Source organism: Brachyhypopomus gauderio, unplaced genomic scaffold (genome assembly GCF_052324685.1).
Source record: "Brachyhypopomus gauderio isolate BG-103 unplaced genomic scaffold, BGAUD_0.2 sc103, whole genome shotgun sequence".
Classification (NCBI taxonomy): domain Eukaryota; kingdom Metazoa; phylum Chordata; class Actinopteri; order Gymnotiformes; family Hypopomidae; genus Brachyhypopomus; species Brachyhypopomus gauderio.
The window spans coordinates 425,181-450,358 of NW_027506924.1; the positions used below are offsets into that span (position 1 = coordinate 425,181).

Here is a 25,178-nt window from a genome sequence, read left to right on the forward strand (position 1 = left end):
CAAATCTCATAATCTTACTCCAGGACACCTTTAGTGTCAATGATCTTAAACTTCAGTAAACATCTGAGTGACTTCACCAATTTTCACTTTATCAGAAATTTTGTAGCCCATTTTAATGTCAGAAAATATTATCAATGCTCATACGACCCATCATAAATATCTGTTCTGCCTTTTTATTACTACTAAGACATGACGAGGGTAGAGTTAATTAGCATGTGTTTACCAGATGATAGTGATCACTGCTTCAGGTGGAATAGCCCCTAATGAGAATGTCAAAATATATAAATAAATAAGTAATATACATAAACAAAAGGCCCATATGTGAGGTGTCAATATTGTTGACTATCTGTGGGTTTAATGAGATAAAAATATTACTTAAACACGGACACAGCAGACATATGCACAGATCATTGGCCATATAGTGTAATCAGACAAACACAGGAACTGGTTGTGCCTAGAGGTGCCTGTACCAGGTAAAAAACTAGCAAAAGTGTGTGTGTGTGTGTGTGTGTGTGTGTGTGTGTGTGTGTGTGTGTGTGTGTGTGTGTGTGTGTGTGTGTGTGTGTGTATTGATGCTGAGTCATTTTAAGCTATAAACTTAGCTTACCCATTTCACGTCTCTCTTGCTCTTTCTCTCTCTCTCACACACACACACACACACACACACACACACACACACACACACACACACACACACACACACACACACACATTCACTCTCTCCTGCTCTCTCGCCTTTCCCCAGATTGTCCACTCTGTTATGAAATGACCTTCCTTTTCACATCTGTACCTGCTGAGATGGAGCTGTGGTTGGAGGAGAGGCACAGAAGACTCAAACATGTTGGAGTAATTCCCTCTAAAAGCATTCGCAGTTGAGAAGCATCAGCAACTTCTACTTTAGTCTGCATAATAATGATTTAATATGAATGAATAAACAATGATAAACATAAAGTCTGGGAGCCAAAATAATTACTTGTACTGTATGGTAACTGGTTATGTTGCCTCCAGTGGCCATGTTTCGATTGATTTTTGTTTTGGAATATGTTGTCTTGTTTTGATGGTGTCATGGCCATAGCAGGTGTAGCACAGGTGTAGCACAGGTGTAGCACAGGTGTAGCACAGGTGCCAAGGGTAGAAGCAGCTTGGATTTGTTTGGCTTGGTTTTATTGACTTTTCTTGGTATTGTTGGCTATTGGTCTGACTGACCACACACACACACACACACACAACTATGCAAGCATGTTGTTTTTAGTCTCCATGATCAAATGAAAGTAACTAAAGCATGTAGAAAAAACAGGTGAGATGAGAATCAAGCAAATAGATTAGCATTCATTAATCTTGGTAATAAAAATTGTTTTCTAGAAAACTAGGAAGACAGACAAGTCTGGATGGTGACACAGAGGTTCGGCCATCTTTAAGCAGCAGACGCAGGGCATAGGCCATAGAGTAGGGAACAAGGGTGTAGGTTACAGGGGATAAGGTGTAGGGCACAAGGGCAGGGTGTAGGGCACAGGGGGTATGACTTGTAGGATACATTTGCCAGAAACTGAACCAGTAGCCACACTCCAAAGACATCCCATGCAGCAGTCTTCTACCACCTCTGCCTTGCCTTCACACACACACACACACACACACACACACACACACACACACACACACAAATGCAGCACAGTGGCTGAGGCAGCCATCAGCACAGAGCAAGTGTGCTGTGTGGAGAATTCAAAATGGAGGACTGCCGTCTTCCTCACAGACCCTGTAAATGGCAAACGCTCGCGGTAACCGTAACCGAGACAGGCAGCCCTCTCAGCCCTCTCAGCCCTCTCGGGTGATCGGGACATAACAAACACCTGTCACTGTCCTGTCACTGTCCTGCATGTGTCCTGTTCAACACTAATTCAGGTGTGAATTTCAAAGTGACTTTTACCGAAATGGGTTGCCAGTACAAATCTCTTTTCTTTATTGCCTTTTTCTTCATCTCTCTTTCCTCCCAGTCCTCTTTCTCTCCCTCCCTCCCTCCCTCCCTCCTTCCCTCCTGCTGTGTGTCAGTGTAATTTAACGGCGTGCTGCTCTGATGATAAGGCGATGTATGTACATCTCTCTCCCATTACAGGGATGTCAGTCATGCACAGGACAGAGTGTCACACCCCCCCCCCCCCCCCCCCCCATACAACTCCACTACACCATGGAGCTACTCTTTTCCTCCTGGTTTCCCTTCTGATATGGAGCCCACTGAAGCATGGGCAGGGGAGGCGGGGCTGGGGAGGCGGGGCTGGGGTGAGGGGCGGGCTCTGGGGGATGGGGGGGTTATTTTCTATTGGTATGTGGATAATAACAAATCTCTATTCTAATGACTCTCTCTTTCAAAGTTGATGCTGATGTTGACTTGGATGCCGCTGACCCTTCTCACCTGTGAGTGCTTTCAGAGCCTGTGTGAGGAAATAACACCCACACATTTGTGTCTTCTGTTCATCACCTTCGGCCTCAGCTCCATCTCGGCGTTTACGGATTTGAAAAGGAATTTCATAAGAGAAAGAACATTCTGGGCAGAGGAGAGTGTGAGAGTGAGGGCAGGAGAGAGGGATAAAACAGAGAAAGAGATAGGGAGTGAGAAAAGGGGAAGGGGGAGATATAGAAAAGGTGATGCTACTAAGAGCAAAACAGGAGTGAGAGAAACAAACAGATGAGACAAGAGAGAAGCACTGGAAGAGAAGATGAGACAGCAAAACAGAAGTGAGAGAGAAAGAGAACGAGAGACGAGACAGCAAAGCAGAAAAGTGAGAGAGAAAGAGAAGGAGATGAGAAAGCAAAACAGCGAAGTGAGAAAGAGAGATTATACAAAACAGTGAGAAGTTAGAGAGAAGCAGAGATGAGACAAAACAGAGAAGTGAGAGAGAAACAAAGAGAGATGAGACAAAACAGAGGTTAAAGAGAAACAAAGAGATGAGACAAAACAGAGGCAACGGAAACGGAGGAAGTTAATTGCATAATCCAGGGTGGAGTGAGACTGACGTTGATCAATAGCTTGAGAAAATCAATAGTGAAGTATGTGTGTTTGTGTGTGTTTGTTGACAGTGCCAGGCAGGTGTGTACATTGACACTATGACATGAAAGTGTGTCCCTGCAGAGTGAGTGTGAGTTTGTGTGTTGAGTGTGTGTTATATACACAGTATATAACACTTTTAAGGGCCTCACTTGAAGATCACGCTTAACACTGAAACTCAATGTAGTTCAATCTACTTGGATTCACTTCAACTTCACGCTGTCAGAATACAAGTGGAGGTAATATTGCAGGCCTCCACTCAAATCCCTTACGTGCTTTCAGTAAATGCAGAGAGAAGAAACGAGTTCTCTGACCACAGCAAAACGTGTGTCTCAGATAAATCAATATGGGTTCGGCCATCTCTGATGCCGGTATTGTCCTCTCTCTCACTCGCCAAGTCTCTGACATCGATTGGTTCTGCCTTTCTATTTACCATGTATTGTTTGCACGTTGGAGAGTTTAAAAGAGCAATCGCGGACAGGTCATGAAATGAGATCAATGGTAGAGCACTCTGGCTGCCACAATGATCTCAAAACTATTTTCTTTCATCAGTGTTAAAGTAGTCAGAACGAAAGCTGCTTTGCCTGTGTCATCGTTGCCATTTAGGAACAGGGAAAACTGTTCAAATATAGAAGAAATTAATACCTTATATTCTGATTCTTCAGGCATCTCAGGGTAAAGAAACTCTTCCCGACTCAAAGAAAGTCAATTCATTTCCTTCGCTTTTTCTTGGGAAGACCAATTATGTGTGTAGCCAGTTAACTGATGCTTTGCAATTTTACCAACCAGAGATCTTCAATCAGTTTCTGTCTTTTCCAGAGTTTTTCATAACTACATTTAAATGAGTTTCTGTGAGGAGGTTCGAGCTCTACACATTAACACGTAAACTGGTCTTGGGGCCTTCGAATGAGCCGCTAATGTCTCCATGTCTGTGTTCTCTAGGACAGCACCAAGTTAGTGGTGAACCTTCAGCCAGCACCTCTGGACACTGTTTATAAATTGTGTGAATGAGAAGGCTTTTAGGCTACATGTGTTAGATGCTGTCTTGTGAGAGACAGAGGGCGCTCTGAGGGCTTGTGACTGCCAGGACCTCCTAAAACGATTAGAATTAAAGGTCTTTTTTCCCACTGAGGCCCAAGGTGATTTTTTCTCTGTCAGAGCCCCTGCTGAGAGTATAATGACAACTTTAACCTGATAGACGAGTTGGTGGAAGAGAATGTAACTACAATGTTATCCTTGCCCAGAGAGACATGGCTTCATCTAACACAGCACAGGCGGAGGAAAGCACAGTCCACACGATGAGAATTTTTTCTCCTACAGACAGATGTCTCAAACACCCCAGCAATTAAACGCAGGATTGCTCAGTTGTGTGTGTGTGTGTGTGTGTGTGTGTGTGTGTGTTTGTGTGTGGGTGTGGGTGTGGGTGGGTGTTCAAGTAGGTTCAGGGTGCATGAAAGGTAGACCCACAACCATCTGTATATCCTATTGTTGGGACTTTTATATGTGCACAGAAGCACCTGTTTGTTTGACGGTCCTGTTTGGCTCAGTACCTTTTTTCTAAAGATCTGGCAGGAGATGATAGTGAATTGTGATTTATAGAACACCACTGCAAAATCATTAACATTGGTGGCTTGCTCTCCATTTCATCGTAGGACAAAATCATAATTTCCATCAACAACGGCTCATAATGCTTAAGTTCCCGCCTTTTTAGCTCGCGGGGCATTACAGTATCTCATATAGCTTTAAGGCATCGGCTATGATAGATGTCGCCTCTGAGGGCTTTTTAAACAGCGTATTAAACAGTTTAGATTATGACCATTATAGGTGAAGCTCCTGGCAACGAGTTTCAGCTCCGTTATAATTAGTTTTCTCGTTAACTTCACACGTTTTCGCTAGCGCGTTATGTTTTGATATATCGCCTCTTTACGCCGCTAGTCGAAGTGGAAACGCGCGCGACGTCTTAATGAAATGTTGAGCATTCCCCATCTGCTCGCGCGCGCCGCGTCATAATGACCCACGAGACGGTGCTTAACCCGGTCAACCCCGCGGCTGATGGATGGGTTGCGTTTAGGTGATTTTTTTTTTATTCCCATATTTTTCTAAAGATCTGTTAAAAAGGAGAGGAACTCTTGACGCAGTCACAAAACTTTGAATGTAGAACACTGGGCAGTGTGGACGGGGCTCGAATATTAGCTAATGAAACGTTTTTATCTCGTGAATTTAGGTTAGCATGCTTTTGTAAGGGAAGCATTTGATTTTAATCTGTTGTCAAACTTCAGGTATTTCATAAGCCTAAGGACTAGCAGTTGGAATCCCTCGTTCTCTTCTACTGCCGTGTTGGTGCGTGTTCTCTAAAAAGAGAAGGAAGCAAAGAAACCATACTTGTGTTTTGACAAATATGACAAATTCCCCCACCTGTGTAAGGGCCTGGTTTCATCTCCTGATTTCTGATGTGCTATTCTGTCCGCTTCGTCCACTTTTGCTCGTCCGTCAGTGTGTCACACAATGTCTAGACAGAGTAGCGACTGACAGCGTGTGTGTGTGTGTGCACGCGGCTAGTGGTAAGAGGACAGTGAGCGTGTGTGTGAGCACGCACGTGTCGTATGATGAATTCCAAATATCACGAGACTGAAGCTCGGGGCAAGGCTGATCGATAAGGCGTTTGGAGCTTGGCGGCGTGCTGACACGCTAGGGCGGGGAAGGGGCGTTCGGAGGTGTCATTGTGTCATTGTCGCGTGCTGTCTGGGACACCAGCATAGACCACACCCCTTCAACGAAGACGTCACCTGCGCCCTTCAGCGTTCAAGACGCGGGCGGAAGCGTCGACGGGAGAAGGTAAACCACGGCTCAATCCGAAATGGCATACTCAGTGCACTACGTTTCAATGCAGTACGTTCTTTGAGTAGGCGACCGGGCAGTATGCATACAACCTCCGACATACTACTTCCGCCATTTTACTTATGTCGTATGACATGACGTCACACGATCGTAGTTAAACGCTCCAGTTGAATCATGGGATAGGACAGTGTGCTGCAATCGCATGCTTCAAAATGGCTCCCAATTCCGTAAGCCATCCGGTTACATTTTGCTTACTATGTAATGCATACTATGTATTCGGACATACTACCCTTTATTGCATACTGCTTTGGCGTACTGTATAAGTTCGGATGGAGCCCACATTTTTTGTAGGAGGTAAGTGTGTTTCTGTCACGATCTACACATGTGGGCTCTACCACCATATTCCTTGACACGCGGTGGGTGAAAGGACTTCTTTGATTGGGCATGAAAACAATGGAGTAGTTTATTTGTGAAAAGTAATACAATTAGAGCGTCTGGTTTTCTAGTCATTATCTACGGTGGGGCCGAGAAGACCCACCGTGCTGCAAATATGCAAAAACAAAATCACCAAAATGTCAATGCGTGCGCAACATTTCGGAAGTGCTCTGCAAATTCAGAAACGCTGCTAATCCAGTCACAACACAACGTAAGTGTTCATGGTTAAACTATTATAAACAGCAACTACCAAGTGAATAGTAAGTGATTACCACGATTTTATCATGGGTGAACACAGGATAGTTCTGCGTAGGACAAAAACCATGTCTAAGTCCAATGTGATAAGCAGATCCAATGAATTTTTTTTTCTTCATTTTAATGAAAGCGCTTGACAGGTAGACTACACATCAGTAAAGGTAAAGGAAGTCTAATGTAAACTAGGATGGAGACGGTACAAAGACGCACTGCCTTCTAAGTGCTATTAAACCACACTGGGCCTTCGTTCTGTTTGCTGTGTTTTAGTTCTAAGATGATAAGTACTTGATCAGATCATGCATACAACATGATGTTAGAACAGTGAACTCTAGCTCTTTGTAGTGATATTGTGATATTCTGTGGGGAGCAGGGATACCAGTTTCCAGTGTATACACATTAACTAGAGGATTAGCCTTGGCAAGCTCTACAATAAATAGCAACAAATTTGCTACAGCTAGTCTGGAGATTAACCATGTGAATACCCCATGTGTGAAGTGTCATGACAACGTGGTTTGGTGATAATCTTTTCATTGGACGATTCCTCTGGTTGGGTAACGGCTACCACAGTCTTCTTGTAGACACCTACAAATGGAGCCCACAGATATTAATTGATTCCAAGCCAGGGCTTAAGCCCAGAACACAGGCTGGATATCTTTAATGTGGTTGTGCAGCAGGTCATACAGACGTCTGTCTGACTGGAGAGACGATGCCTGTTATGGCTGGAGTGATTCTTAGAACACATTCCAGAACTCCACTCTGCCTAATTATAAACGTGTCCAATCCAACCAATTAGCACTAATTAGAGAGAATTAGCGTCCGTCTGCAAGCAGAGGAGACTCGCAGAACAGACAGAATGAAAGAAAACAGTATGGAATTACCCTGCTCTCTCTCTACCTCCCTCTCCCCCCACTCCTGTCTTGCTCCACTTCTTTCTGTTGAGCGCCATTTCTACCTTGTGTGTGTGTGTGTGTGTGTGTGTGTGCGTGTGTGCGTGTGTGTGTGTATGTGTGTGTGTGTGTGTGTGTGTGTGTGTGTGTGTGTGTGTGTGTGTGTGCGTGCGTGCGTGCGTGCGTGCGTGTTGTCCCATGTTTTCCCGCCAGATGATGTCATCCTGCATGTCTTCTATATATGGATGGCGACAAGGGACATTAATCTGCCGTCATTCCAAAAGCCTGCCACTAATGAACAGGAAGCTGCTTGTGAGGCACTTGATTATGGCAGTTCTTCCTTCTGCTAAATGTGTGTGTGTGTGTGTGTGTGTGTGTGTGTGTGTGTGTGTGTGTGTGTGTGTGTGTGTGTGTGTGTGTGTGTGTGTGTGTGTGTGTGTGTGTGAGAGAGAGAGAGAGAGAGAGAGAGAGACAGAGGAGAGATTTGTGTGAGCAGTGAACGATAACATTTTGAAAACGTGAAAAAGCATCAGGGCACTGAGCCAGTTCGTCTCACTCACACACACACACACACACACACACACACACACACACACACACACACACACACACACACACACACACACACACACACACTCACATCTTGAGTGCCGTCTCGAGCCATCAGGAAACACTGCATGGAATGTCTGTGTGTGTTTCCATAATCCCTCTAAATGTGCGGTAATGCGGCAGCTGAATTTATATACTAATAACAGTGGATACGAGGCCTTTCAGCAGTGCAGATGTTTTAAGGTGTCAACATTAAATGTGTGGCATGGTTTTAAACATGCACACACCAAAGACTGCTTGTGTGGCGCGTCGGTGTAAATACGCACACACACACACACGCATACACACTCACCAAAGAGTGTGGTAATAATAAAGCTCGTTTGAAAGTACATAATATACACATAAACACACATATACAGAACATATACACACACACACACATGCACACTTGTACACGCATACATCCATACACATATAGACATACACACATACATACTTATATACATGTATACTCACATATATATACACATAGACATGTACACATACATGTATGCAAAAGCACATAGACATAAACACACTGTCACTCACACACCGTAACATCATGTGTACTCTCTTCATGTTGTGTTCATGCACCAGTCTGTGGCGTTTCACACATCAAACCACACCACACCCTATTTAATCACATCACACCATATCAAACCACACCACACCCTATTTAATCACATCACACCATATCAAACCACACCACACCCTATTTAATCACGTCACACCATATCAAACCACACCACACCCTATTTAATCACATCACACCATATCAAACCACACCACACCCTATTTAATCACATCACACCATATCAAACCACACCACATCAAATCACATCATACCACATCAAACCACACCACACCACACCGTATTTAATCACGTCACACCATATCAAACCACACCACACCCTATTTAAACACATCACACCACATCAAACCACACCACACCCTATTTAATCACATCACACCACATCAAACCACACCACACCCTATTTAATCACATCACACCATATCAAACCACACCACACCCTATTTAATCACATCACACCATATCAAACCACACCACACCCTATTTAATCACGTCACACCATATCAAACCACACCACACCCTGTTTAAACACATCACACCACATCAAACCACACCACACCCTATTTAATCACATCACACCACATCAAACCACACCATACCCTATTTAATCACCTCACACCATATCAAACCACACCACATCAAATCACATCATACCACATCAAACCACACCACATCAAATCACATCATACCACATTAAACCACACCACACCCTATTTAATCACATCACACCATATCAAACCGCACCACACCACACCATACATACACACACACATGGACATAGAAATTAAGCTTTCTTAGTGCAACATTGACTAAACATTGACTCTGCGTGTGTAATAGACAAATGCAGCTCCATAACATTCTCAGGCTGGCTGGATCTGTTGTGTAATGCTTGTGTAACCCATACACAAATTCGCATAATAATATCAGCTAATCACCGCCTTAAACCCACCGTAGTATAATTGGTTTACTTATTTGGTTTCTGTTTCTTTGTCTTACTCCCTTCCCCTCTTTGTGTGTGTGTGTGTGTGTGTGTGTGTGTGTGTGTGTGTGTGTGTGTGTGTGTGTGTGTGTGTGTGTGTGTGTGTGTGTGTATTCAGCCTTACCTGGCTGTTTGCTTTCAAGGAGATGGTTTCCGTGGAGACAGCAAAGCTCCATCCTTGCAAGTGGTGTTGTTCATTTCCTGCTCATAGTAAACACACAATCACACTGTCACTCACACACCGTAACACATCCTGTATATGCTCTCTTCATGTTGTGGGTGTGTACAGCACTAGTGTGTAGTGTTTCACACCACATCAAACCACACCACACCACATCAAACCACACCACACCACATCACATCACATCAAACCACATCACACCACATCACATCAAACCACATCACATCAAACCACACCACATCACACCACACCACACCACATCAAATCACATCATACCACATCAAACCACACCACATCACATCACACCATACAACATCAAACCACACCACACCACATCACATCATACCACATCAAACAACACCACACCACATCAAACCACACCACATCACACCACATCACATCAAACCACACCACATCAAACCACATCAAACCACATCACACCACATCAAACCACATCACATCACATCATACCACATCAAACCACATCACATCATACCACATCAAACCACACCACACCACATCAAACCACACCACATCACATCAAACCACACCACATCAAACCACATCACATCACATCACACCATACAACATCAAACCACACCACATCACATCAAACCACACCACATCACACCACATCAAACCACATCACATCAAACCACATCACACCACATCACATCAAACCACATCACACCACATCAAACCACACCACATCAAACCACATCACACCACATCACATCATACCACATCACACCACACCACATCAAATCACATCACATCATACCACATCAAACCACATCACATCATACCACATCAAACCACATCACACCGTACCACATCAAACCACATCACATCAAACCACATCAAACCACATCACATCATACCACATCAAACCACATCACATCACATCATACCACATCAAACCACATCACATCACATCACACCGTACCACATCAAACCACACCACACCACATCACATCATACCACATCAAACCACACCACACCACATCAAACCACACCACATCACACCACATCACAACAAACCACACCACATAAAACCACATCACACCACATCACATCAAATCAAACCACATCAAACCACATCACATCATACCACATCAAACCACATCACACCACATCTCATCATACCACATCAAACCACATTACATCATATCACATCAAACCACATCACACCACATCACATCAAACCGCATAACACCACATCACATCATACAATATCAAACCACATTACATCATATCACATCAAATCACATAACACCACATCAAACCACACCACATCAAATCATACCACATCAAACCATACCATATCAAACCACATAACACCATATCAAACCACATAACACCACATCAAACCACATTATATCATACCACATCAAACCATACCATATCAAACCACACCACATCACATCAAACCACAGCACTGCACAGCACACCACTCCAAAACACACTATATCAAACTACAGCACCTGCCCACTGTGTTTACACTGTCTTCTATGGCTCTCCACTATGGCTGTCTAAGGCAAAATCAGCTTTAGCACACACAAGAACACAAGGGTGCTGGTTTAGTCATGGCATAGCTAGCTGGCCAGCTCCACCCTAGCTGTAACAGATTTGCTGCTGGTTTCAGTGTTTGTTGCTGCCCACCCAAGTAATCCAAATGCCTAAACAAAATGACATCCTAGTAACACTTTTGTTGTGTGTGTGTGTGTGTGTGTGTGTGTGTGTGTGTGTGTGTGTGTGTGTGTGTGTGTGTGTAAGATAATAACCTAGTAACACCTCTGGGATGTGTTTGTGATACCCTTGTAACACTTCTGGTGTGTGTGTGTGTGTGTGTGTGTGTGTGTGTGTGTGTGTGTGTGTGTGTGTGTGTGTGTGTGTGTGTGTGTGTGTGTGTGTGTGTGTGTGTGATATCCTTGTATCACCTCTGCAGTGTGTGTATGTTTGGGTGTGCTTTGGTGTGTGATGACATCATTGCAAAACCTCTGAGAAAGGATTCAGATTGTTTTTCTGGATTGAGCTATGCAACATTAACCAGTACAGTCTCCTGGATCTCTAAAGCAGTGTCATTATTAACCAGTACAGTCTCCTGGATCTCTAAAGCAGCATCATTATTAACCAGTACAGTCTCCTGGATCTATAAAGCAGTGTTATTATTAACCAGTACAGTCTCCTGGATCTCTAAAGCAGCGTCATTATTAACCAGTACAGTCTCCTGGATCTCTAAAGCAGCATCATTATTAACCAGTACAGTCTCCTGGATCTCTAAAGCAGCATCATTATTAACCAGTACAGTCTCCTGGATCTATAAAGCAGTGTTATTATTAACCAGTACAGTCTCCTGGATCTCTAAAGCAGCGTCATTATTAACCAGTACAGTCTCCTGGATCTCTAAAGCAGCATCATTATTAACCAGTACAGTCTCCTGGATCTCTAAAGCAGCATCATTATTAACCAGTACAGTCTCCTGGATCTCTAAAGCAGCATCATTATTAACCAGTACAGTCTGCTGGATCTCTAAAGCAGCATCATTATTAACCAGTACAGTTTCCTGGATCTATAAAGCAGCGTCATTATTAAACAGTACAGTCTCCTGGTTCTCTAAAGCAGCATCATTATTAACCAGTACAGTCTCCTGGATCTCTAAAGCAGCATCATTATTAACCAGTACAGTCTCCTGGATCTCTAAAGCAGCATCATTATTAACCAGTACAGTCTCCTGGATCTCTAAAGCAGCGTCATTATTAACCAGTACAGTCTCCTGGATCTATAAAGCAGCATCATTATTAACCAGTACAGTCTCCTGGATCTCTAAAGCAGCGTCATTATTAACCAGTACAGTCTCCTGGATCTCTAAAGCAGCGTCATTATTAACCAGTACAGTCTCCTGGATCTCTAAAGCAGCATCATTATTAACCAGTACAGTCTCCTGGATCTCTAAAGCAGCATCATTATTAACCAGTACAGTCTCCTGGATCTCTGGCTCTGTGTTGTGTGTCGACTTCTTTCAGGGCTGTTAGTAGAGATTTAACCTAAAGGTAACAGAGACTAGCACAAAAATCCATCAAAACCCCTTCCATCAGAAATGCAGCAGCCTTGGTCTGAGGGAATGTGTGAATCAGACACACAGTCACACCACTGTCTTTTGATCAGACACACAGTCACACCACTGTCTTTTGATCAGACATGCAGTCACACCACTGTCTTTTGATCAGACACGCACGTCCAAGACTGCATAAACCGTGGCTCTGTCTCTCTCTCTCTCTTTCTCTCTCTCTCTCTCTCTCTCTCTCTAAACACTGCTGTAGCAGAAGTATCATCTGTAGGCAGGATCCCACTAATCTGACATCCCGCTCCCTTCAAGAAAATCCCTTTCCTCATCTCTCTCTCTCTCTCTCTCTCTCTCTCTCTCTCTCTCTCTCTCTCTCTCTCTCTCTCTCTCTCTCTCGCTTTTCATCCCTTCTTCAGTGGAGGCATATCGGCTCTGTCACTCAAAGTCTAAATCTAAAGACGTTCGATCTTTCAGGCGAAACAGAATGTGGAAGGAAAGCCGCTGTGTTTCCGTGGCCTTCCAGGTGGAGGGGAGGGCGGGTGTAGACCTCCAACCGCTAGGCAGGTGAACATACACGATTGTTTCTTAATTGCAGACGCTCTTGTAAGTCGGGAGCTGGTCTCTCTCTCTTTCTCTCTCTCTCTCTTTCTCTCTCTCTCTCTCTCTTTCTCTCTCCTTCTTTTATAGGTTTGATCTTTAGGCCTCATTAAACCCCATAACACAATATAAAGCTCCAGAATTCCTGGTGTCCTGACCAAACCTTTATTCTGACCCACTCCAGGGTGTAGCATGTCCATCTTTTACCTCACTCTCCCTCTGTACCCCACCCTCTCTCTGTACCCCACCCTCTCTCTGTACCCCACCCTCTCTTTGTACCCCACCCTCTCTCTGTACCCCACCCTCCCTCTGTACCCCACCCTCTCTCTGTACCCCACCCTCTCTTTGTACCCCACCCTCTCTCTGTACCCCACCCTCTCTTTGTACCCCACCCTCTCTCTATACCCCACCCTCTCTCTGTACCCCACCCTCTCTCTGTACCCCACCCTCTCTCTATACCCCACCCTCTCTCTGTACCCCACACTCTCTCTGTACCCCACCCTCTCTTTGTACCCCACCCTCTCTCTATACCCCACCCTCTCTCTATACCCCACCCTCTCTTTCTCTACTACACAATCTCTCTATACCCCCACCCTCTCCATTGTTCTAGCCCACAATCAGTATCTATCTCTCTCATTTTAGCCCATGCTTTCACTCCTTCTCTCCCACCCTGTCTATTTCTCTCTGTCTTTCTATCGTTCCTCCATCCTCTTTCCTCCTTTCCTCCCTCCCTCTCTCTCGCCCCTCCGCACACACACCCTTCCCTGCCTCTTCCTCTCTCGCACCCTCCTTGGAGTCGGGTAGATGATGAGAATGAGTTTTGGTTCTTGTCTTTTAGTGTTTGGAGGGGCAGAAAAAATGTTCATTTAATATTGTAAAAGTTTTTTTCTGTTTAGGTGGAATCATTGGACTGAAACAGATGATACTCTATTGGCCCCTAGTGGCAGCAGTATGCAACAGCAGCTAGAGCTGGGCAGATTGTTTGTGCAACTTTAAGCCTGATTTAGTTTTGCAAATGTCCTACACTTTGAAATGTGGGTTTATAATTAAAAAGTGAATTCACTCCAATGAGCAGTGTACCACACATCTCAGCAAAGCTCCTGTTCGACATACATAAGCTGGTGTTGTAAAAACCAGAGCTTTTATTTATTATAAACATGATGCCAGTATTTCTTGGGTTGTGCACACATAACATCTGTGTCAGTTGTTCCTGATCCAGGACCGGTACTCATAACTCCAGGCTGTGAGTTCTCCGACAGCAGGGCGAATGATAAACGGACCGAAATGTCATCAGCAGAACTCAAGCTGCCATATGCTGCACAGATGTGCTTCCTCTGCCCCCTGGTGGAGTCAGAGACATGGTACTACATGCAAACATGAAATCTGTCCTCTGAAGGGCTGTTAGTGGACACTGACTGACTGCACATGACTGAAGTGAAGCCTTTGAGGAAGTAATGGTCCCCAGTGTGGAACAGGTGAGACCAGATACAGGTTATGCTTCACCGTCGTAAACCACACGCTGTCCTTGTACAGTTAAACTATAGACACAGAAATGAATTGCCATGGTAAGTTGTCATGTAGATGACCAAGCCACTGTAGTTTGACCATAACACCAAAGGACCAGGTGCCCATAACACCAAAGGACCAGGTGCCCATAACACCAAAAGACCAGGTGCCCATAACACCAAATGATCAGGTGACCATAACACCAAAGTACCAGGTGCTATCCCTTGGGCATCGCTAGGGTGTATATGTGTGTTTAATCATACTGTATGTGTTTAAATGTACTCGACAAACGTGATTCTAGTTAGACATGGTGACAGACCTGGTATCACTGGGCATGTAAATATGAATGTAAAATTTTATAAATCCTTTTATGCTTAAGTTACTAAACATTCTATAGGTCCCCGTATTATTTCTTGTGGACTACACTAGCCAAAATATGCACTAGTATGTAGTATGGACTACACAAAATAGTATAATTTCCATGTCATTTGGATAAATATCTTTGTATTTAAAATCAGCACCTGACATATTTGAATGTCATAGTCCTAAAAGAGCGAATATGCATGAGGAATTTCAAGAAATTGGCAGTGCTACACAGACATCGCATTAAAGAGGTCAAAAAAATCTCCTCACACACACACACATGCACACACTCTCAGATTGGCTGTATCTTAAAATTCAGCCATCTTTGGAAGAGATTACACCCTCCCGCTTGACTCCGAGTTCTAGATTGACACACACACACACACACACATACACACACTAGTTCACTCCCTCACTCAAAACCAGGCTGGCAATCAGATCTCTCACTTTCCCTGTGGCCCTGGTAGGTCTCTCCCTCTTCCCCACATATACACACTGTGAGAGAGATTGGAAATAAAGTGATGGTGGCTGGCTTAAAGAAGATGGACAGATTTGCCATGACTCACACTGAACACCACTAGCATAAGCTTTTCCCTCGAGCAAAGGTGAGAGGAAATTTGAAACAAAGTTAGCCATTTCATCCTGGTGAGTCTAATAGCACTTCAAAGGCACCCGCCCAAACCTTCAGACACATCTGAGAGCTCAGAGCTGTCACTCAAGCTGTTTCCATGGCATTAAGACTTTTTCTCAACCAATCAGAGCTCACTCATCCTGTTCTAGCAATCAGACAGCACTGGGAGAACTTGATGGGCGAGAGAGGAAGAGAGCGGGTAGAAAACTCCAGGGAGGAGAGATAGTGAAAAAGGATCCACGATGAATGTAGACACTGGGAAGAGCAGGTAAGCAGCAGACGGCCGGAGAACAACAGGAAGGAAGACGTGATGGCGTACTGAGACGAGGCCCTCCCCGCCTTCCCCGCACCGCTGCCAGGCGAGAACACCGAGGTCTGCGTGTCCGGACCCAGTCCTCAGGAGATGGAAGCTGTTCCACGTTTTCACTCCAGCCCTGGCTACAGAACAAAAACAAAACAGTTTGCTTCGATCGTCTGACCTTAGGAGGATCAACACTCCAGCAGGTTTTTCATGGCTCCTCCTAGCCTATAGGGCCCCTCCCTGCCTATAGGACTCCCCCCAGCCTATAGGGCTCCTCCCTGCCTATAGGGCTCCTCCCTGCCTATAGGGCTCCCCCCAGCCTATTGGGCTCCCCCCAGCCTATAGGGCTCCTCCCTGCCTATAGGGCTCCTCCCAGCCTGTAGGGCTCCTCCCAGCCTGTAGGGCTCCTCTCTGCCTGTAGGGCTCCTCCCTGCCTGTAGGGCTCCTCCCAGCCTATAGCGCTCCTCCCAGCCTGTAGAGCTCCTCTCTGCCTATAGGGCTCCTCCCTGCCTATAGGGCTCCTCCCAGCCTATTGGGCTCCTCCCAGCCTGTGGGGCTGCTCCAGGGCTCTGGGAAACCATACCTGCCTTAGGGCTGACTGACCTTGCCAGGAAATGGTTTGAGTTTTCTTTATCAGTGTAGGAACAGCTGTTGCTGGGTCAGTGACTCTGCACAGAGCTTTTTGTGTGTTTATGATCCTCCCTGTGGCAAACAGAACAAAACCAGCGTCTGGTGGGCCGGACTAAACTCACACCGCAGACTCACTTCCTCGTTGTGATTGTAAGTTGTATGTTGCAGGGACAAGGCAGGTCACATGACATGAACGTGACTGCTCCCCTCTGTCTAATAACTCAATAATGCAGGTAGAAATGATAACAAGAGGAGGACTTTTTAACCTAAACCCATTCAACTGGTTTTATTTCAAATCACACATTGCGGCCTTGAAATGAGTCTGAAGGGTCAGAGAGAGAATGAATAAACGTCAAGGTTATGAGGTATTATCAGGTAGCCCAGAGACCTGAGTCGAGCACATTTAGTGAGAGACCATCTCTCTCTCACTCACACATACACACACACACTGTCTCAGGCCATTGTAGAAAAGCGTACAGTCCTGAGTGTAAAAAGATAACACCACAAACTATTTTGGTGTTGTCCATACATGATAAGACAACTTCAGGCTACAAAAATAAATACAGTACATAAAATTAAATCTCAGAAGATCTCTTCCACTCAGTCACAGTAACCTGTGCTTAGCCTCCACAATCAGATAATAATACCGTCAGTGAATAATGAGAAGCATTCATGATCCTCTTCTAGCTAAGGCCAATATAAAACATGGATATAAAACTCAAAAGAAATATCACCTGCAGGGTCTAGTGATTTTATTTCCAGTGATCTGCATACGGATATACACTGCTCAAAAAAATAAAGGGAACACTTTGTAACTCCAAGTCCAACCACACTTCTGTGAAACCAACCTGTTCATTTAGGAAGCAACAATGATTGTGAATCAATTTGACCTGCTGTTGTGCAAATGGAACAGACAACAGGTAGAAATGAGAGACAATTAGTAAGACCCCCCCTATAAAGGAGTGGTTCTGCAGGTGGTGACCACAGACCTTTTCTCTATTCTCATCCTTTCTGGCTGATGTTTTGGTCACTTTTGCATTGTGTCAGTTCTCTCACCATAGACGTAGCATGAAGCCGTGTCTACAACTCATAGAAGTGGCTCAGGTAGTGCAGCTCATCCAGGATGGCACATCAATGCCAGGTGTGGCAAGAAGGTTTGCTGTGTCTGTCAGCATGGTGTCGAATATATCATATTTGACATAATTATATGTAAATAGTAAATAATAAAGTTGTTTGACCATATATTCTTATGCTGTCTAGACATTCATGAAAAATAGATAAATTATCTCCATACAATTTTATAAATGGATTACGAAAGTAAAGCCGTGTCTTGAATCTGATCTGTGTAGAACCACCGTTTCTCCGTTGGAGGAAATCGTTGTTTTCGCATCATTGTGCTCTGTGGCTTACATTTCATGCATAATCAGATTTTTACTACTTAAGAACAGTCGTAGATGTTCTATATTTTGTCCTTTGTCCGTGTTGTAAGTCGTGGCGAAGACGTGGAGCACGAAACGACGACACGTGAATGGACGCAGCAACGATCTGAATGAGTCATGCGTGGTCTAAACACGAAGAAACGGGTCAAATGCTCGAGTAGAAACCCGTCTTTAATTGTGTGTGTTACAATTCAAGAGAAGAAGAATGAAACGGAACAAAGCGCAGCGATTTTTGACTGGAATGTGCATGGAAGAGTAGCACGACGTGCCTTTTATCGAGGCTGACGACCACGGGCATCGTCGCTTGGGCCTGATGATCCGCTCCGGGCTGTTGTTAATGACTACACCTCCGACGACGCAGGTTGCAAACTCTGGTCCAAGACACGTCCATTGATGCGAGTATGACAGTCGCTGTCCGTGGTCCTGAAGCTTCTCCTTCAGCCAGTAAATGTTGAGTTGGTGTCTAACACTGCCAGAAGTTTCTGAAGGTACCGGCTAATCAATGCTAATGGACAGTAGAGTAAAACTACACAGACATTGTGATTTTTGAGACCCTCCCTTCCAGCTAGACAAACCGAGTTTAAGAGTTTAGAGGGCCACATCGGGAGATACATGCCTATATTAGCGTCACGACCTAGCAGAGACGATAGTGTCCACCCAAACCTTAAGGTCTTGAACAACGTAACTGAAGTTCAGTTGGTTCTCAGAGTCACCGGTCAGATTTAAGTCCCCACTGTTACCCTGAAAATCAGAGAGGCTTAGAAATCACGTTACATTTGCATACTGCAGAAACTCCCTGTCAAACACAATTCAGTTCACTTGTTCATGTGAATCCAAGACACTGATGTGAGCATATGAGATTTACAGAGCATTTTTAAATATTGAATTTTGCTGTTTTAAGCTTCGTAAAGCATGTGTAAAGTAAAACACTTTTAATCTTGTTTTCAAAAGTTAGGCACTACAGAAGGTGATGGTTTGCATGCAAGTATTGGCTCCAAGCCAAAAGGAGATGAGTGCTGATCAAGATCAGTGAGCATGCTCTGCACACACACACACACAGTTGGAGAAAGACGGTGTATGTATATGTATGTATAAATATGAAGATTCCAGATGAGAAACTTCAACACAAACTAAAAATGCGTCAAAGTCGTGGTTTCAAGTAAAGTTTTCCATAGAAACGGGACCTTTCAGAGTTCCTTATGTGCTGGACTGGTCTCTGACCAAATATAACTACATAGTTTGTAGGAACTGCTTGCCTGCAGCATAAACACCTCTTCTTTACGTGTATTTTAATAACATCTGGACTCCCAGCAGCTGATACGAGGCTACATGTCTGCACAGAGGCTATAACAGACCATCTTCAGTACGTATTCGCCCCAGTTTTCTACATCCACTGCACTGAACTTGCTTTCTCCACCGGATAGCGCTGTAACCACAAAGTTGTAACCAGTTATCTGTTATTTCCTTGTTATTATTATCCATGTTTATGTCACCAATAGCTGAAACAAGCTCTTGCTTTTTGGATAAAATCATCTGTAACAACAATTGCCTCCACCACCATGTCAAGCATTTGATAAAATTTGAAATTGTGAATCTTATTTTAACAAGCAATATTTCACACTGTAGCCTTTTGCAAAATGTCTTTTGACAAAAACCTGATTACATTATTGGCATCAGGTTCAGTTGTTATTGCCAAAAAACACTAGACAGCAAAAAACTGCAACTTCAATAGAAGTAAACAAGTTTCAGGACACAATAATAAACCACACAATTACTGATTCACATACAGAACCAGTGTAAACTCTTTCTCCTGGTCTAATTCCCAGAAGTGGTTTTGGAGCATGAAACAGTGAGACTGAAAACATTTAATAGATTAAGCATCTTAAATCATGGAAGTGGTGCAGTAGATTGATGATACACAATATTTGAAACTGTTTGTCATTAACATACTTTTTGTGACGCTGGCCACAGAGAGACGGATGAGACACGAGTCCGCTGGTTCAGTCAACAACGTCACTTTAATACACTGACAGATATTGCACAAAAGCGCACGAGAACACATACATATACACGAAAACGTGCAGACTCAGACAACGACGAGCACAGGACACTGCGCGAACCCACATTAAGTAGACAAACCACATAAGCCCCACGTGATGACGAGACGAGCCACAGGTGAGACGAATCAGCACAAGACACAACCGCACCCACGGAGATCCACTGACGCAGACTAGGAGACGTAGACGACGTGAACACACGCCCAAAAGGGAGGGGCCGGGGTCCTCAACGTGACAGTTTTAAGCCCAACACGTTTAATAAAATAAAATATTTGATAAAAATGTATAATTAAAAACTTTTTTAAATATACATTTGACAAAGTTCTTACTAAAAATGAACTTCATGAACTCTGGAATCCCCCCTTTGATTAGACTCAAAGTGTGTGGCCTCTGGCATTGCCCTGATTATACACAAAGGGTGTGGCCACAGGCATCATCCCTCTGATTACACATAAAGGGTGTGGCCACTGGCATCATCCGTCTGATTATTCATAAAAGTGTGGCCTCTGTCATCATCCCTGATTATACACGAGGGTGTGGCTTTTGACATCCCCTTCCTTGATGCATATTTGAATCATACTTTTTTTTGGTGCTACTCATTCTTAAACTGTCAGTATTCTAATTTCTTTATTTTTATATAAATTAGCTAACTACTATTCCACTTCTGTACATCCCTGTGATTGGCTCTGTGATCATTTAATATTCAAATTGGAATAGCATGTAGGTACATGATGGGTTAAAAAAGTCCTGCTGCCATGTTTGGTCCAAAAGGTGAAGAGATGTTCCACAGTACTTTATTGCTGGCAGGTCACTTAAGCAAACTTCATGGCCAGTGGGTGTAAAAGTATTCCTCCAATGTTTACCAGATCAGTCAAAATGAACAATAAAAATACAAACACTTTCAGATTCAGTAGGCTATAAATTTGATTGCTCCCCTTTGTGTGTTGAAACCACTGGAGAAGTTCTCGCCCCCTGGGTTCACCTCCTAGGGGTACAGAAGCACTTTGCTTGCAGAGATGTTTAAGGACTTCTGTCCAAAACGGCTCTGCTGCTCTGGAAACCATGTGTCATATACTGTAGTATTTAATACCACTTCAACGGAAGTACACCAGGTACTTTCTGGAATCTCTGCAGTATAGAAAAGTACTGGAAAAACACACCATGATGTCTAGAAAACAACCCCTCTGTGCTGAAGGAGAACTGCACAGTTTGCCAATCTCCTTGACTACATTTCCAATACTCATTAAATTGGCTAAAAATTTAAAATGTACTTGAACTTACCAGATTTATCTTCCAAACCAGACACCATTCAAAGAGCTCCTACCTTAAATCAATAAAAATAACTGACAATAAAAAAGATTCTGGACATAACGTAGTAGAAGACTCCTGTAGTAAATACCCAAACTACAGGAGAACTAAGCACAGTTTGGTTTTAATACCTAAAAGACTCCTGTAGTAAATACCCAAACTACAGGAGAACTAAGCACAGTTTGGTTTTAATACCTAAAAGACTCCTGTAGTAAATACCCAAACTACAGGAGAACTAAGCACAGTTTGGTTTTAATACCTAAAAGACTCCTGTAGTAAATACCCAAACTACAGGAGAACTAAGCACAGTTTGGTTTTAATACCTAAAAGACTCCTGCCTTCCTGCTCTTGCCCAACAGGGATCACGCCCGAGTTCCAACCTACTGTACGGTTAACCACGTTGAGCAGAGACCCCAGCCCGACCAGGAGAAGAGCAGGAAGCTCCTCAGATGAAGATCAGGAAACAGGTCAGGAGATCCAGTGACCACAGGCTGCAGGGAGAAGGAGCATATACATGTAAAGAATACTGTGCTAGAAGGACACACCCATGAATACATACATGCCCCACCCACCCAAGAATAAGCTAATGCACTCATCAGCTTATCCTTGGGTGGGGGGGTCTAACATAGCAGAAATACCACACTGCACCCTCAAACTCACAGACCTCTGCTGGTGTGAGGAAAAAGAGCACACCCCAGAAGGGTGAGACAGATACCATCATAAATGTGCATTCCTTTTAACTTTATAGGTTATGGAACTCCTAAGTGGTTACAGCATCCTGTTTCATTGAGGTTCATTTATGATGCATTATGCCAAATCCCCATCTATCGACATGCAGAAAATAAGAATTTACACAAATGAAACAAATGCACGTTCGTCTTCAAAAATGCAGCAAACACTTTCAGAGCAAAACACATGGGCATCAATGTAAAGCTGTAGAATTTACTTACACAGCTGAGCAAGAATAAACTCAAACTATAACTTCACATTCTTTGACTTAGTTTCCCCAAAGACAACACTGCATTCAGCAATTACAGGTTCTGGCTAGTGACACAAACACCACTAATCGAAATTAAACAGAGGAAAGAACCCCTGAATAATTAACATTTCAGGTATACAGTTGCTACAGTAGTGTGCACGCTCACACTTGGGGTGTTTTGTAACTCATATCTTAGCCAGCTTTACTGAACAGAACCAAGTTATACTGTAGTGTGTGTAATGTGGTGACCCAGGACCACAATACCAGTCTGTACTTACCTTTTTACACTATTTACACTATTTACACCTTTTTACACCTACAGTGTACTCGAGACGTTAAGCATGCAAGGTACGTATACATGTTCTTACCCATGATTCCTAGAGGCGCAAGCTGGACGGGAGGCTGCGTTATCTGTGTCGGAATGACCCACCAAAACAAGTAGACAAGGGTAACTCCCAACTACAAGTTGACCACAGATTTATTGTGTTTTTACTTAAATGTTTACCTGTGATGGCAATGTCTTAAAGCCTTATGGGAATCGTATACCAGCTTAAAGGAATAGAGTGTCAGGAAGGGCGGGGCTACATCTTCAAAAGCTCACGAGGGCAGAGTCACCTGTACTTACCTGTCTAGATGTCGTTAGTCAATTTTTAAAACAAACCATTTTTGACTAAACTGCTTGTGGTCTCATCCAGCCAGTCTCACCCTCTGAAGACCTGGATATTTTGTCCCACATAAACCAGATGCCCTTCACAGTGGACCACCACCACAGTCTGGACAAATTCAAAGATTTCCACTTCCGCCAACATCATTGATTGAAAGACAATATTAAGATGACTTTCCTAGTCAAACATCAATGAGATTCTTTAAACTAATCTCATGTTGTTATTATTACTGCAGTACAGACCTGCGCATGGCCACCATCACCCCATTATTAATGTGCACGCTGCAGGAATCTGAACAAACAGCGACTCGACATGACAACGCCTCAGGCGCTCACATTAATCATGGCATTCACATGACACGCCATCATCTGCAGGATATAATTCCACTGGACTGTCAATTACTTACCTCTCGTGTTACAAGAAAAATACACAGTGCCATGATTGAACTATTAATAAGCTAAAGCCATGCGGACTTTAGTGTTGATCACTACAGTACTGCAGGTCAAAGATGCCCCATCCACCTCTGTCGGAGCTGTTCTGTAGATTCGTTGTCTCACGTTTCTAATTAAAGTTTTAAAAGGACACGTGTTACGTGCATTAGTGATGTGTTGTTCGCGAATGATCCGGTTCTAAGAGCCGGCTCTTTGAAGTGAACGATTGGAACCGGCTCCACAATGGGAGCCGTTTTAGGATCCTATTTGGGAGCCGCTTTTTCCTTCAGTATTGCGCTTGTGCTCTGCAAGTGCCACAGTTTTTTTCCAACATCGTTTTTATTTGTCCTTCGGTGCCTCGCTGTCTCTCCCTCTCCTTGCGCGTATTGCTCTGTTTCTGCCAGTGGTAGAGAGCGGAGAGTTTATTTCCTCAGTCTGTGCGACCAGCGCGAGGGTCCGTGCGCCGAAAATGACGCAATCGCGGTGGCTCCGCCCCTGCGTGAGGACCATCGTGCGAGGCGAGGTCGTGCACCTCTTCAGCGCAATGAACACAGTTATGTATGCCGGGTTCATACACCTTTACAAGGTGGAATTCAAGCACTTGTACGTCACTTTTCAATATTGAAAAAGGCCATTTTCAATATTTCCCAGCACCTTAAACTTAAATATTTATACATATACTCGAAATTATTCGAAATAATTTGCTTTTTTATCACATCGATTCAGTCAGACATCTATTTGTTGTGAAACAAAATACAGTTACAATTTCAAGTACGTTAGTACTTTTCAAACCTGGAACACAATGCAACAATAATTTTCGTCAGGTAAATGTTCCTTCCCGTTTTTGAGGGGTGTTTCTTTATACTACCACACAGAGGTGGGGACTCGAGTCACATGACTTGGACTCGAGTCATTAATATTAAGACTTTTGACTTGACTTGAAAAAATGTTCAGAGACTTAGACTTGACTTGGACTTTTACACCAATAACTTGGGACTTGAATTGGACTTGAACCTGTTTACTTGCAAAGACTTGATTTTTTTTACCCCAAATCTAAATTTTAAAACGCATATTAATATTTATAAAGTGCACCCCATTAATTTCATTTCCGTCCTTCTGACGCAGACCGGTGTTACACCAGATTCTGTGACCGTCGAGTTTTGTGACCACAGGGGGCGCTATTTCACAGTTTCTGTTCAGAGGCACAAACGCTTTACGAATGCTACGTAAACTACGCTGATGCACTTTCTTTACTCGTTTTGTTGGTGTCCACGAGCCAAAATATGACAGATGTTTATATTTACATTTTATCGTCTCTTAATTACATAAATGTACTTAAACAAGATTTACCATCCCCTCACCATTGCAGCCAACAAAGAAATCATGAATGGGATGTACAGGTGAGCCTT

General features: G+C 43.7%; 1 long non-coding RNA gene across 1 annotated transcript in view; it reads left to right on the top strand.

The window, feature by feature from the left end:
- Positions 1 to 23,283, top strand: part of LOC143497228 (uncharacterized) — a 47,328-nt gene extending 24,045 nt beyond the window's left edge. The window contains exons 2-3 of the long non-coding RNA XR_013125752.1: positions 22,054 to 22,161; positions 22,996 to 23,283. This is a non-coding gene — a long non-coding RNA (uncharacterized LOC143497228). The remainder of the gene's footprint in view (positions 1 to 22,053; positions 22,162 to 22,995) is intronic.
- The last annotated feature ends 1,895 nt before the right edge of the window (positions 23,284 to 25,178 follow it).